This window comes from Anser anser (assembly GCF_964211835.1).
Source record: "Anser anser genome assembly, chromosome: 2".
Classification (NCBI taxonomy): domain Eukaryota; kingdom Metazoa; phylum Chordata; class Aves; order Anseriformes; family Anatidae; genus Anser; species Anser anser.
In genome coordinates, this window is record NC_139721.1 from 156,420,825 (window position 1) to 156,433,506 (window position 12,682).

The 12,682-nt window shown below is 43.6% G+C and overlaps 1 long non-coding RNA gene across 1 annotated transcript in view; it reads left to right on the forward strand.

The window, feature by feature from the left end:
* Window positions 1–4,294, forward strand: part of LOC310894510 — a 40,857-nt gene extending 36,563 nt beyond the window's left edge. Inside the window, exon 5 of the long non-coding RNA XR_014579971.1 lies at window positions 4,159–4,294. This is a non-coding gene — a long non-coding RNA (uncharacterized lncRNA). The remainder of the gene's footprint in view (window positions 1–4,158) is intronic.
* Window positions 4,295–12,682: the final 8,388 nt, after the last annotated feature.

Here is a 12,682-nt window from a genome sequence, read left to right on the forward strand (position 1 = left end):
GGACAGCATCTACTGCTGCAGCTCAGCCCCATATGGGAGCTGCTGAAAAATTTATAGGCAGGTTCAAAAGGATTTCAGTGGGATAACTGATCAATTAAAAGTAGGAGTCATTTAATCTGCTTTAGATATGCTTCCGATGGAGAAGTTTAGAGGTGCTTAAGTTTAAAGTCAGTGATTGCACAGTTCTTTTTTATTCAGGGGAACAATCTCAAAAGTATCTCTTCACATTTTGTCAGCGAGAAAAGCGCCCCTTTCTAGAGGGCAGTTCTTCTGACCTCTCCTGGATGCTTATTTTAGGATGAGGTCACTTCCCATCTCACCACTGGCTATAACAGAGGCTGAGGATGAGCAAGTCTCAGATGTCTGACTTTTGGGAACTCAAATTAGGGCAGAGGGGCTGCACCTTGCCTGCCCCTCCATGTGAATGGGGCTGGGGAGCGAGCGGGCTCTCATCTGATGCCTGTCCTGTCTGTGGGCTTGTTTCCTCAGTTCGAGCTCTGGATGCTTTCTTTTTCCTTGATACATGAACAAAACATACCCCACTGAACATTCAAAACTGTGGATAAGTTTACAAGATGGGTGGAAGGGACACCCATGCTTGTTATTTTATTTGGAAATGAAGCATGCTGGACATAACCTTGCTGGACCACAACACAAAGGAGATCCTGCGGCTATCTTCAGAGCAGCTCCCACACCCTGGCTGAGCTGGGAACACAGTCTGGGAGGCCTCAGGCTCTCATCTGCTCTGCAATACACACTTCAAGTGAAAGGGATAGTACTCTTCACCTGTAAGAGTGAGAGGAGCTGAGGGGAAGGCATGCTAACAAGCTGAGTGCTTTTGTTACTGAGGCAATAAAATCTCTTTGCACCTATTATTCCTTTCTGTGCCCATTTATAAGTATTTCCACAATGCAAGTAGTGTTGTTCAAAGTTCTCTGCGTCTGACTTGTTTTTTAAATCTCTGTTATACTATTATCTGGAGCATATTAACCCTAGGTGCTTAGGTTTTTAAATGTGTAAGAGATGCCAGAGGGAGGGAGAGGAAAAAAAAAATCTAATCCTGCTTAAAAAAGAGCCAGAAGGTGAAATAGTAGAATAATCACTCTTTAACACAATTTGCCGTCACCTTCACCACAAGGTCCCTTTGCTGTGATACCCAGAATTAAGAGACAAACTCGGCTAAGTTACTGCAATTCAAAAAACATGCACACACACACGCATGCACAAATAAATCAGTGCCGAGCAGCTCCCTATGGTACAATTGTTGGAAGCACAAACCATTTTTAAACTGATAGCAGGAATGAACTTTTATTTTCAATCATATTTACTGTAAATTAGAAATTACTCAGTAAAATGCAATCTGTTAGGCAAAATGCATCCTGTCACTTTCAATTAACCAGCTAAAAGGTTGTTAATGAATAAATATTGACTTTTAGAGGAAATGGTTCTTAACCAGCCTCAGATCCATGTGCATGATATTTGACAAGTGATCAATACGAAGCTGGTACACTCCTGCTAACCTGGAGGTAACTGTTCAAAATGCCTAGGCACAACACTAAATGACAAGTTGCTCTCTGGCCCAGCTGTAGTGGTAGAATAGAAGAGGTGCTGAGATAAGGCTGGTAAAGCAGCCTTGTGTTGATGCATCCCACTTTACTGCAACTTCTAAAGCTAAGCAGCCAAAATTGTAAACTTGGAGATGGAAATCAGCCATGTGAGCACCCCTGCAACAAAGACCATGAACACTAATGAGAGCTGAGACAGCTCTACCTATGTGCAAATCAGACCTTTATTTGGTACCAAAAATATGCATGTAGATGCTGTGCAGATTGACTCTTCAGGCTTCTAGGAGTTCCTCTGACAGCCGTGTCAGGAAAAGTTCCCCAGGATGACATGCCAGGGCTGTACTCACTGATGTGCATGGTGACCTGTACTGCTCTCTTTGCTAATCCAGGAAACTGAATCCTTGATCCTGCTGTGAGGCATCAAGGCTCAAAATCCATCTGAACTGGGTGGGTTGTAGCATTTGTGGGTAAGGGAGAGCCAGGCAGGCAGGAGGACCCCATGGTGAAAGAGCACGTCCAAGGGTTCAAATCCTGGCCCTAGGTTGCACTCTAAGGGCAAGTCATATAGATGCTCTAGTTCTTATTTGTATGTGAACGAGATATGTTACTGGGATTGTGTTTAGGTGAGGATCCCTAGTATGTCGTGAGGCCCTGGGCTCCAGGCATGGATTTACTTAAGCTTCAAGCAGCTTCAGCCGCCTCAGTGGTAACGGCTGGTGTGACATGCCATGAGATGCAATGACACAACTGCTTTGCTTCTCATGACTTTTTATGAAAAAAAAAAAAGAAAAAAAAGAAAAAAAAAAGAAAAAAAAAGAAAAAAAAAAAGAAAAAAAAAAAGAAGTCCTGGCACATGGCCCTCAGAGAGGTGGGGAAGTGGAAAGGCCTCCATGACATGGGAGGATAACGGAGCTTCTTGGGTTGACCAGGGCTTTCAAGTGTACTCCTTCACAGTCTTCTTTTTTTTTTTTTTTTCCTATTCCACGTCTTACATGTATGAAATTAAAGGTTGCCTGGGTCAGTCCATAAGCACTTCCTATTGTTCCTAAATTTAAAATTGTACCTTTCGACCTATTGTTTCTAAAACCAGAGTGATCATGTTTGAAACATGACAGCTGCCGTCGGCTGAGATTTTTAAAGAGTTAAGTGTTTCTACCCATGTTGGTGTTTCAAGTGTTTTTCTTGCTTGAATGGAAACACAATTGCCTCTGGCTCCCTGGGCTGAAGATGATCAAGATTATGAAGTTCATAGATGCTTTGCTGCTCTGACATCTAAATGGAAATGAGTCCATCAGCTGGGACACCTCAGGAGATCATCAGCAAGATTGCTGTTTGAACTAAGCCTGTTACTGTGGAGGCTGAAGGAAGTCTTGTGGAGAGGTACCAGCCCTGTCTTAGATGGGCAGGATTATCTTTATTCTAAATGTCCTGCTGATCACTCTGATGTGGTGGGTTTGATGGATTTTGTTACGTGAGGGCTCAAATTTATTCCAGTTCCCCTTATGGTACTTGTGACTCTGCAGTGACAGAAGACTCTCATCTTGCAGTTTCATGTGTATTTGTCCCTTTCTTTCTGCCTGTCCATGTTCCCCTGGTTGATTTTTACATTGGACCAGAATGGCACGGCCTGATATATGCAGGGCAATTCAACAACTGGACAGCCTTTGGGATCCAGCTGGAATCCAAGGACAGGTTAGTCAGGTGCTGTGCCCAACCTAACAAGTCCAATTTCTCAGGACTATTTAGCACTCTTCCAAAGGTGCACCAATGGCTTCTGACTCTGGGATAGTGCATTCAGTGCTTTCTGGAGGATTTTCGATATATTTCACAGCACTTGTTGAAGGCAGGACCTTGGAGACTTCTTGCCTGGAAAGGGTGTTGCAATACAACTCTGTGATTTTCTTGATATGTCAGGAATTTGGAGTGTAGGTGAGTATTAGGAGGCTGTCTGTGAAGATTATAATTGAGAGTTTTTTTGTTCATAGGAAGGGGAACACATATATAGATTAGATTTGTACCCAAAGTCAAGTGTGAGGGACCGTGCCTTCCATGTAAGCATACCACTAGCTTCATTTTAGTCTAGCTCTAATGCAAAGGAAAAGCTTTTGTGCTGTGATGTTCTCTCTCTCCCATTGCTTTAATTTCTGCTCCTCAGACACACCTAGATTCTTCTCACGTTCCCATCCAGGTGATAAGTAATGCAGCACAAATTATGGGAATGGACACTGGGTGCATCAACAACAGTAAAAGCTAACAGCATTGCACAGGGACTAATAAAGCTGAGATAAGAACTGTTGGGCTTTTCTCTTCTTCATTGGCAGTTAAATGTGATTTCTATTATCTCACTGTTTGCTTTAATGTTATATGGAACCTGTCAAAGCGCTATAGTCTGGCTGCCCACTGTTCCACTAGGAAGAAAAGACTTTGTTAATTACAGTAACTTTTGCTACTGAAAGGTGTGTAAAACTATTCCACCTAATTCATGGTCCCCTTGTGTGGAAATGCACAAGATTAGCAAGGTTAGACGAGTTTGGGATATCAGGCTAAATATATAAATCTTTAGAATTTACTGTATTCTGACCATTATCCCTAGATCTGCCACGACCCATATCCACCTCTCCTATGCTCCACCTCCAGATCATCTTCTCCCATAAAGGCCACTGATTTGGGATCCTGCTCACCAAAGCTACCAAGACTGCAATAATCCAATGTATGGCAGAGAGGACAGGACTTATGGGGTGGTAAGTCTTGTAAACCTCTGCGTTCAGACTGTTTCCTTGTGTCCCTGTGTAGACCATGATGACACACAGGTATCTTGAAAAATAATTGAGAGGGTCTTTACCTGTGCAAAGGAAATTAATTAATTAATTAATTCAGGCATAGTCCCATGCTCACTGTTCCTCTTTAGGAATTCCCTCTTGTGCATCTGCATAAAACTGCTGTGCATGACGTGCAGGACCTGACATACGCCACAAGGCACTTCAAAGCAGCAGCAAAGTCAAGCATCTTTGTTCTACCTATGGGAAGTAGCCTTCTAATTAACTTTTGCATGGTGGCATCAATGCACAGCTCAGCTGCTTAGTCATATTTTACCTAGCAGATTGGGGTAGGCCATCCAGGATGGTTTTGATAACAGAGCTGTCCTCACCTGGGGGACTTAATATCTCTCTCTGGAGAGCAACACTGTGCTAGTGATGGTTGTAAAAACAGCCAGAACAGGAGTGTATAAGCTACGTATGGTATAGGAAGGAGACTTGATCTCTTTGGTAAGGATCCAAATCCTCAATATGATCATATTTCTTCAGCTGGCAATTTCTATGGTAATTGGAGTATCAGGGATCTAATGAAAATCTCCAAGCACACATTGCTCATCCTGTGCCAAAATCCTCATCACCCTGGTGCTGTTATCAACAAAGGGTCATAACACTGCTACTTAATATTTATGTTATGAAATAAATCAGGAGCAATTAGGACATGTTGTACTAACACTGCAAGAATACACAAAGTTGTATCTCTCATGCCAGGGAGTTTTTAAGAAGTGCAAGGCATGGAAAAGGTTGCTAGCTTGGACAGGAGAACCTCCATGGCAAGCCTTGGGTTGTCGCACCTCTGGGCTCTTCCCTCAGTGCCCTATGCCAGCAGAGGAACCTTCAGAAATTTCAGAGTAACTTTTGTGGGAATTATTGATGTGGGCAATGGGAAGGATCCAGTAGGTCAGCTCTGGTACTGGAGTAAAACAAAAGGATCCTAGCGTATCAAAAGTATTAAAGAACATTGAAAGAAAATATCAAACAGATGGGGAGAAAGCTCCTTTTGATTACTCCAATCATGGTGCCTGCTTTTCTCTACCATACCCCTGCCTGTAGCATTACTTTCCTGCCACTGCAATCTCACATGAGCCAATAGCTGATCCTTTAGGTTTTAGCATGAAGATCACAAATGTCCTACAAACTCCAGCAGAGCCCCAGACTCCATGCAGCTGGGCTGGCCAGGATCCAGGGACTCCTGCCAGCTTGCAAGTAGGCAGCAACGTGAGCCCTGGACCCAGCTCTGGGAGGTGACAGGGGAAAGTGAGGAACGTGTGTTAAATCAGAGCCTGCTCAAACCAGGGTCCGTACAGTCATGCTTAGCTAACACCTTTTTGTGTTGGGAAAGGGCACAGAAAGTGGCTGACTTCAAATCCAGAAAAAAAAAAAAGGTAAATTTTGAGCTGGAAGTTGGAAGAGGTAGTGCCTCATGTTCACAGTCATCCGTGCAGCTGGTGGAGAATGCATTACAGAGTCGCAGGACTGAGGATTAAAGGGAAACCATTCCCTGTGCTCACAGCAGGAAAGGATAGCAGTCCTGTCATCCTCTCAGGAGCTGCTTTCAGACACACTCTTAAATGAGAGAGGATAGTGATTAAATTCCTTCCCTGGGAGCTTGCCTTTCTGGGACAAATGAAAAAAGGAAAGGAAACATGTAAACAAATATAAAACAGGCAGCCCAGCCTCCTCGATTTAATCAGGCTCTGGGCTGCTGCTTGTGTGGCCTGTTGAAGGAGATACGCATGCCTGTGTTTCTGTGCTTTCTTCAGCCTGCAGTAGCCTTTCTGCAGCCTCCCTTCGTCTTTATCTCTGCACCCGTCGCTGTTTCTCCTTGTGCCTGTGGTGTGCAATGCATTGAAAATTTTGAAGTGGGAGTAGGACTTCTGCTGCTTCTCCAAATGGATTAGGAGGTGATGTTTGATTATTCAGTCCTGATGTTTTTCTTGTTTCCCAAAGTCCAACCAGGCTGAATTTAAGAGCTTCTTTTTCTTCTCAAGTCAGGACCATTCCGCAGATCAAATAGGTCTGCCTTTCATGTAAGGCACTCAAGCTTTGTCCATATCTCATAACACATCATTTGGAGGTTTTGAAATGTTTCATCTGGGCTGGGGCAATCCCAAGCCCAAATACAGGCTGGGTGGAGAGTGGACTGAGAGCAGCCCTGAGGAGAAGGACCTAGGGGTGCTGGTGGATGAGAAGCTCGACATGACCAAGCAATGTGCACCTGCAGCCCAGAAAGCCAACCGTGTCCTGGGCTGCACCAACAGCAGTGTGGGCAGCAGGGCAGGGAGGGGATTGTCCCCCTCTGCTCTGCTCTCATGAGACCCCACCTGGAGCCTGTGCTCAGCTCTGGGCCCCAGCACCAGAAGGACGGGGACCTGTTGGAGTGGGTCCAGAGGAGGCCACGAGGATGCTCAGAGGCTGGAGCACCTCTGCTGTGGAGCCAGGCTGAGGGAGTTGGGGTTGTTCAGCCTGGAGAGGAGAAGGCTCCGGGGAGACCTCACAGCGGCCTGCCAGGGCCTAAAGGGGGCTGCAGGAGAGCTGGGGAGGGACTCTTGGTCAGGGGGTGTGGTGGTAGGACACAGGGAAACAGCTTTAAACTAGAAGAGGGTGGATTTTGATTAGATTTAATGAAGAAATTCTTCACTCAGAGGGAGCTGAGGCCCTGGCCCAGGCTGCCCAGAGGAGCTGTGGCTGCCCCATCCCTGCCAGTGCCCAAGGCCAGGCTGGATGGGGCTGGGGGCAGCCTGGGCTGGTGGGAGGGGGCCCTGCCCACGGCAGCGGGTTGGGATTAGATGGGCTTTGAGGTTCCTTCAAACCCAAACCATTCCGTGATTCTATGATCTGAAACTTTGGCTGCTTGATGCCAGACTGACTTACCCACATTTTACATCAGACTGAAGAAATTTATCCCAGAACAACTTTTGAGTCCATGCAGGGATTATTGAGACTTAGGTAGTGAGGAAAGAATTTGCCCTTGCGTAGGACAAGAATAATATAACTGCCAAAGGATACTTTAGCACCCAAAGCCACCCTATGGGTGCAAGCAACACTGCGTCCTTCATACATTTAGGATGCCTCGTGCTACATTGATCTGCACCTCACAAGTATGTTCTGTTGCATTATGTCAGGAACTGACATGACATGAGGTAATTGGATTTGATATGACATAATCCACCCATAACACAACATGTGATAGATGAAAGGACTTTCCCTGAGGCAAGCAGAAACCAGTTGGTACTGTACAACACCTGCAAAAAGGGATGGTTTTTAATCACCTCCTCCTGCCTGACGCGGGTGGCAAGTTGTTCCGTCTGTGCACATCCCTAACTTAAACCTCCAAATGATTAACTAATTTTTTAAACACTTCATATTTTATTGGGTTTTAAGCAAAACGAAAAGTTTCCATAAATTCATATCACACACACACACAAAAGGAAAAAGAAAAGCCAAGCATCTCTGGTGAACTTCAACAATATATGAGGTACAGTCAGTTGCTTCAGGATATTCAGATCTAATGTACCTTTTGCTCATTTTGATGTGTGTTTAATCCCAGTTTTGGTACTAAGAGGAACATTTGTGGGCTGATACACATTTAGACCTGATCCTGAGCAGAGCTTCTTGTGGTGCTTCCTGGTGTTCTGCCAATGTCAGTGACCAACCACTATGTGGTCAGAGCTAGCTGGAACAGAGGTGTAATGTGGAAATGTCAAAGCTGAACTTCACACTTGATTGTCTTTTCCTTGGGGACATCCCATAGTCTGTGATGTCCCTTGAGTGGAAAGGGAAAGCCATGAGCAGAAATTTGTTCACGGCTTGGCAAAGAGTTTTGGTACCTTCATTTCTGAACGTAGACGTCCCGTGAAAATGCTGGAGGGGTGAGAGGAAGACTTGCTTTAAATGAATTAAAAGGGATCTGATCCTAAAGTGAACTGTCCCCCGTCAGCTTTGATTCAGGTTAGTGTCATTCAGCTGTTTTACAGGCTTCCCTTTCAACATTACTTTCTAGAACTCTGTCACCTCTTCATTCACTACGAATGTTTCAGAAGGGTCTAACAAAAGTAGTACTAGGAAATCCTGACAAATATAGGGATGGGAAGGGGCGGGGGGAATCATTTTCAGTGTACGTGTCCTAATTCCTCTTGGCTTTGATGTATAGCTCCTGTCTTGCACTATTTAGCATAGGCTGTGCCTTGTGCATGTGGCACTCTCACATGCCACATGTGAGGATCCACAATCCTTATTTTTTGAGGTACAGCATGTGAAGGTTTATGCTACATCATGTAGCTGTCAAAGAGTTGGAATGTGCCTTTTTTCCCTGTTTCAACCCCAATTCTACCCACAGTATTTTCATCCCAAGGAAAATTAAACTAATATAGCATATAAGACAACAGTCCTATTGGTGTGCAATGCTCTGGTTCTCTTAGGAGGAGCAGGACTTTCCCTGCATCGCCACCACCAGTACCAGTACCCTTACTGTCCCTTGGACTTTCCTGTCCTCTTTGGTGGCCCTACAGTCACTAGGAGGAACTATGCTTAATTTCTTGTGTTCTTTCATAAGCAGAAGTAGCTCGACTAAAAAAATGAGGCTTGTGACTTATTTCAATGATCTCTAAATACGAGGTGATTTTGTATTCCTGTCAAAGGCCCTGCTGCAGTTTCCTCTTGCTGGTGTATCCAAGAGCTGCTGCCAAGTGTTGCCATCACAGCACATGCCCTACTGAGCAAAGGCAAACTGTGTTTCAGTGCTGGCCTTGAACGTCCTTCGTTTGGGGTTGAAAGAGATGCTGAATGTTGTTCTAAGCTGTTTCCTTTGTGATGCCTTTAGTATAAATCTCTGTCCCCTTTCTTAAAAGCCAGCTCAGCCACATGAACTAGGCTTTATTTTATGAGGCTCATTATTTTTATATTGATGTTCATTTTCTGAAAATAGTGTGAAAGCTAAATGCATACAGTCCCCTAGACGTTTTAACAAAATCATATTTCAGTTGCAGTATTGATTGTCTATCTATAAAGCAATATATGGCCAGGAGTTAATGTTAACAGTGCACTATGTTAACTGAAGTAATGTAGTGAAAAACAAAAACGAGAGTTGGGCTTGCTTTCCTTTTTTGCTGCAGTGTGACAACTCCAGCTGAGCTTTATTGCTTCTCCTGAGTGTTAGGTAATCACAGAGATGACCTATAGCCATTTCCCTTAATGGATGATAAGCAAAATCAGCCAGAGTTCATGGTTGCTGGTATGGGGGTGGCACATAAACAATCCTCCTTTCATTGTGTTTACACACATTTTGTTTTTGTCCTTTAAGCAAGAAGTGGTTGGATGCAGGTTCAAAGTTAAAGAGATGCTGATGCTCTGTTACTTCTGTACACTCCTGCAGTCTTGAAACTCTTCTTGTTTTGCTGCAAATGGTGAAATTTTTATAGGAACTATGTTTGCTCAGTCTCCCAGGAAATGAGGCTTTATGACAGACAATTGTTTAGGTTGCAAAGCTTTTCTTTTATGATTATTGCAGATATACAAAATGAGTTGGAGGACCTTGATCTACATGATCTCCACATAGAGTAGGGCAGATTGCCTCCTCTTTTCAGAAGTCAGCACCATCCCAGCAGATCTATAATCAGACAGACCTTCTAGGAGCATTTGTTTTTTTCCTTTAAAGGGAAGAATATTTTGTTTCTGTGTATTTGCATATGGGAACACTGATAAGTAGAGAAATGTATTGATCTGGCCAAAATCACATTGTCCTGCCAGAAATGGGAGAAAATCCCAAAACTCTTTGACCTACAAAGACTGTGAGGGACCCCAGCCAGTGATCTAGTCTGTCCCTCAATGACTACGTCGCATCAACTCAAGTAAAAACTTCTCTATCTTATTCTTAAAATACTCCAGTGATGATTCTACTGACTACCTTGGCACATGTTGTATAGGAAAGCTGTCCTCTCGTCTGAAGTGAATTCCCTTTAATTCAATCTGTGGCAGTTTTCATCTCCTACCCACTGCGGTCATCAGAAAGAGTTTATTCCCTTTGTATTTGCAGATGCTTCTTACATGTTTGAAACCACAGTAGTGCCACTTTTCCATATTCTCTTCCCTGGTCTTCCCTGGTCTTTTTCTACACAAGCCATGTGTCGTATCTCTCTGATGGTAGTCTGCTGTTTTTTTTTTTTTTAATTATTATTATTATTGTTGTTGTTGCTGTTTGTTTGTTTGTTCTGCTCTCTTTCCCATTCATCTAACTTCTCCTGACATATAGTGGCCAAACCAGAAAAGAGCCCTCCAGCAAAGCCTTTACCAGCAGCAAATGGAGCAGAAGGCTTTCTTCACACGTCTTAAATATGATGGTGCTCTTTGCATGCCTCAGCATGGTGTTTGCTGTTTTCAGTGTAACCTTGTTGATTCACATCTAACTGCATATCCACTCCAACCTTCAAGTCCTTCTCTTCAGAGCTGCCACCCAGTCTGTTGTTCCTGGTTTGTAATGGTGCAGTTGTTGTTCCTCCCTGATCTTGATATCTGTAAGGACAAAAGCTCATTTGCATCCTTTTTTTTTTTTTTTTTCAGACCACTTCTATCATTTGCCAGGATGATTTTGAACTCTAGCCCTGTGTTTTCTGGTGTGCTGGTAGCCCCTCCCTCTGTGGTGGTGTGTGCGCGAACATGTAAACATAAAGGTTACAGTGTCATACAAATTGTTAAGGAAAATATTGCATAGTGTGACATCCCAGTCAGAACCTTGAAGATTTTTTCCTGTTATATACCTCCTTCTGTTTTTTACTACTCCACAAATACATTTTTTTCTTGGATTTTTTTGCATGTTCAATAGCAGTTTCACCTAGACTGCTTCACCTTGTTGTGAAAAGATAAAGTTGCTGAAGTTGAGGTATGATCTCTATTGCTCTTCTCCTATTTATGCTGCCAAATAAGAGCATTGGATTGGTTTAAAAATGATTTGATCTCAAAAAATCCAAACTGAGTGTTGCTCAGTGTTCCTGGCTATCTCTTAGATGTTTACAAACAGCTTTGTTGTGCCAGTATTTTTATAGAAATTGAAGTTAAATTGGTTTTCCACTCTTTCTCTCCCTTCCCTCTATGTTGGCCATTTTCCAGTTCCCTGTAATCACCACCACTTTTCATGAGATCCAGACGAGCCCTGCCAAAGGCTTCTAGATTTTTTTTAGCCTGCTATTGCAAAGCCAATGCCAATGCTTTCTTAGCTATCTTCTTCCTTCTGGGTCCTTCAGTGCTGAGCTGCTGGATCCTCACCTCGTGCTGTGCAAATCCTGGGGATACGTGTAGAGCAAGTACTATTCTGCCCACCTCCCCAAAACGCTTGATCTGTGAACATCTCCTCAAGCATACTTGCTGGACTGTGCACAATATTCAGAGCCACTGTCCTAAACGGAGAGGTGAGCCGTCTCACCCAGTAGAGCACTTCTCAGCAGCCAGGAGACTTTGATCCCTTGTGTCTCTGGAGATTTATCTTGCAGTCACGATGAGGGGCAGGGAAGAGGGGTCAACTGCCTCTACTCAAGCTGCTGAAAGGCTTCCACTTTTCCCATATAACACAGTGATCCCCCAAGCTAAAATGAAGTAGTTGGACTCTCATCCAGTGATGTATTTTGGGAGGAAAAGCTTCAGCTTCCTGTCCCTCCTGCTCCAGGGATTGTTTTTGTAATTTAATGTGATATTTTATGCATTTTTTGATATGCAAAGTGGGTAATTAAACCACATTAAATCTCTTCACAGACCCTCATTCAAGTATAATATAGCACTTATTTAGCTGAGCTTAATTTACTTTGTAAACTGAATTAGGGACACTTTAATTCTGAATGAGAGTGTGCATAAAGGAGCCTAATGTGGATTAAATAATCCAAATTAACTTAAAGTGTGAACAGAAAATGAATTAATTTTTCTGAGTGTCCCAGTGTAGGCTCAATACACCAATCATTCTCTGCTATGACTGCACATCCCATGGAGGTGAAGATTCACCTCCAGTGATTCTCTCCCTCTTTGCTATGTGGGTTTCTGTTTTCTCCACGCAGGTGACAACCAGATCCTGCCTGAGCACTTGTGGCCCAAATTGGCAACAAGGAAACAGGGGCATTTATCAACAGAAGAGAGTGTGAGTGTGCAGAGCACATGGGCAATGCAAACAGCTCTCCACCAAGAGTAAAGTGAAGATGGGAGAGAGAAACAACATCTCCTGACCACAAAAAGGGAAAAGAAAAAAAATCTTTCTCTGCTTTTAGCTTTGTTCCCCTTTGCTTTAACCACCACTCCTGATTTACACTGAGAAGAGGGGCCGGG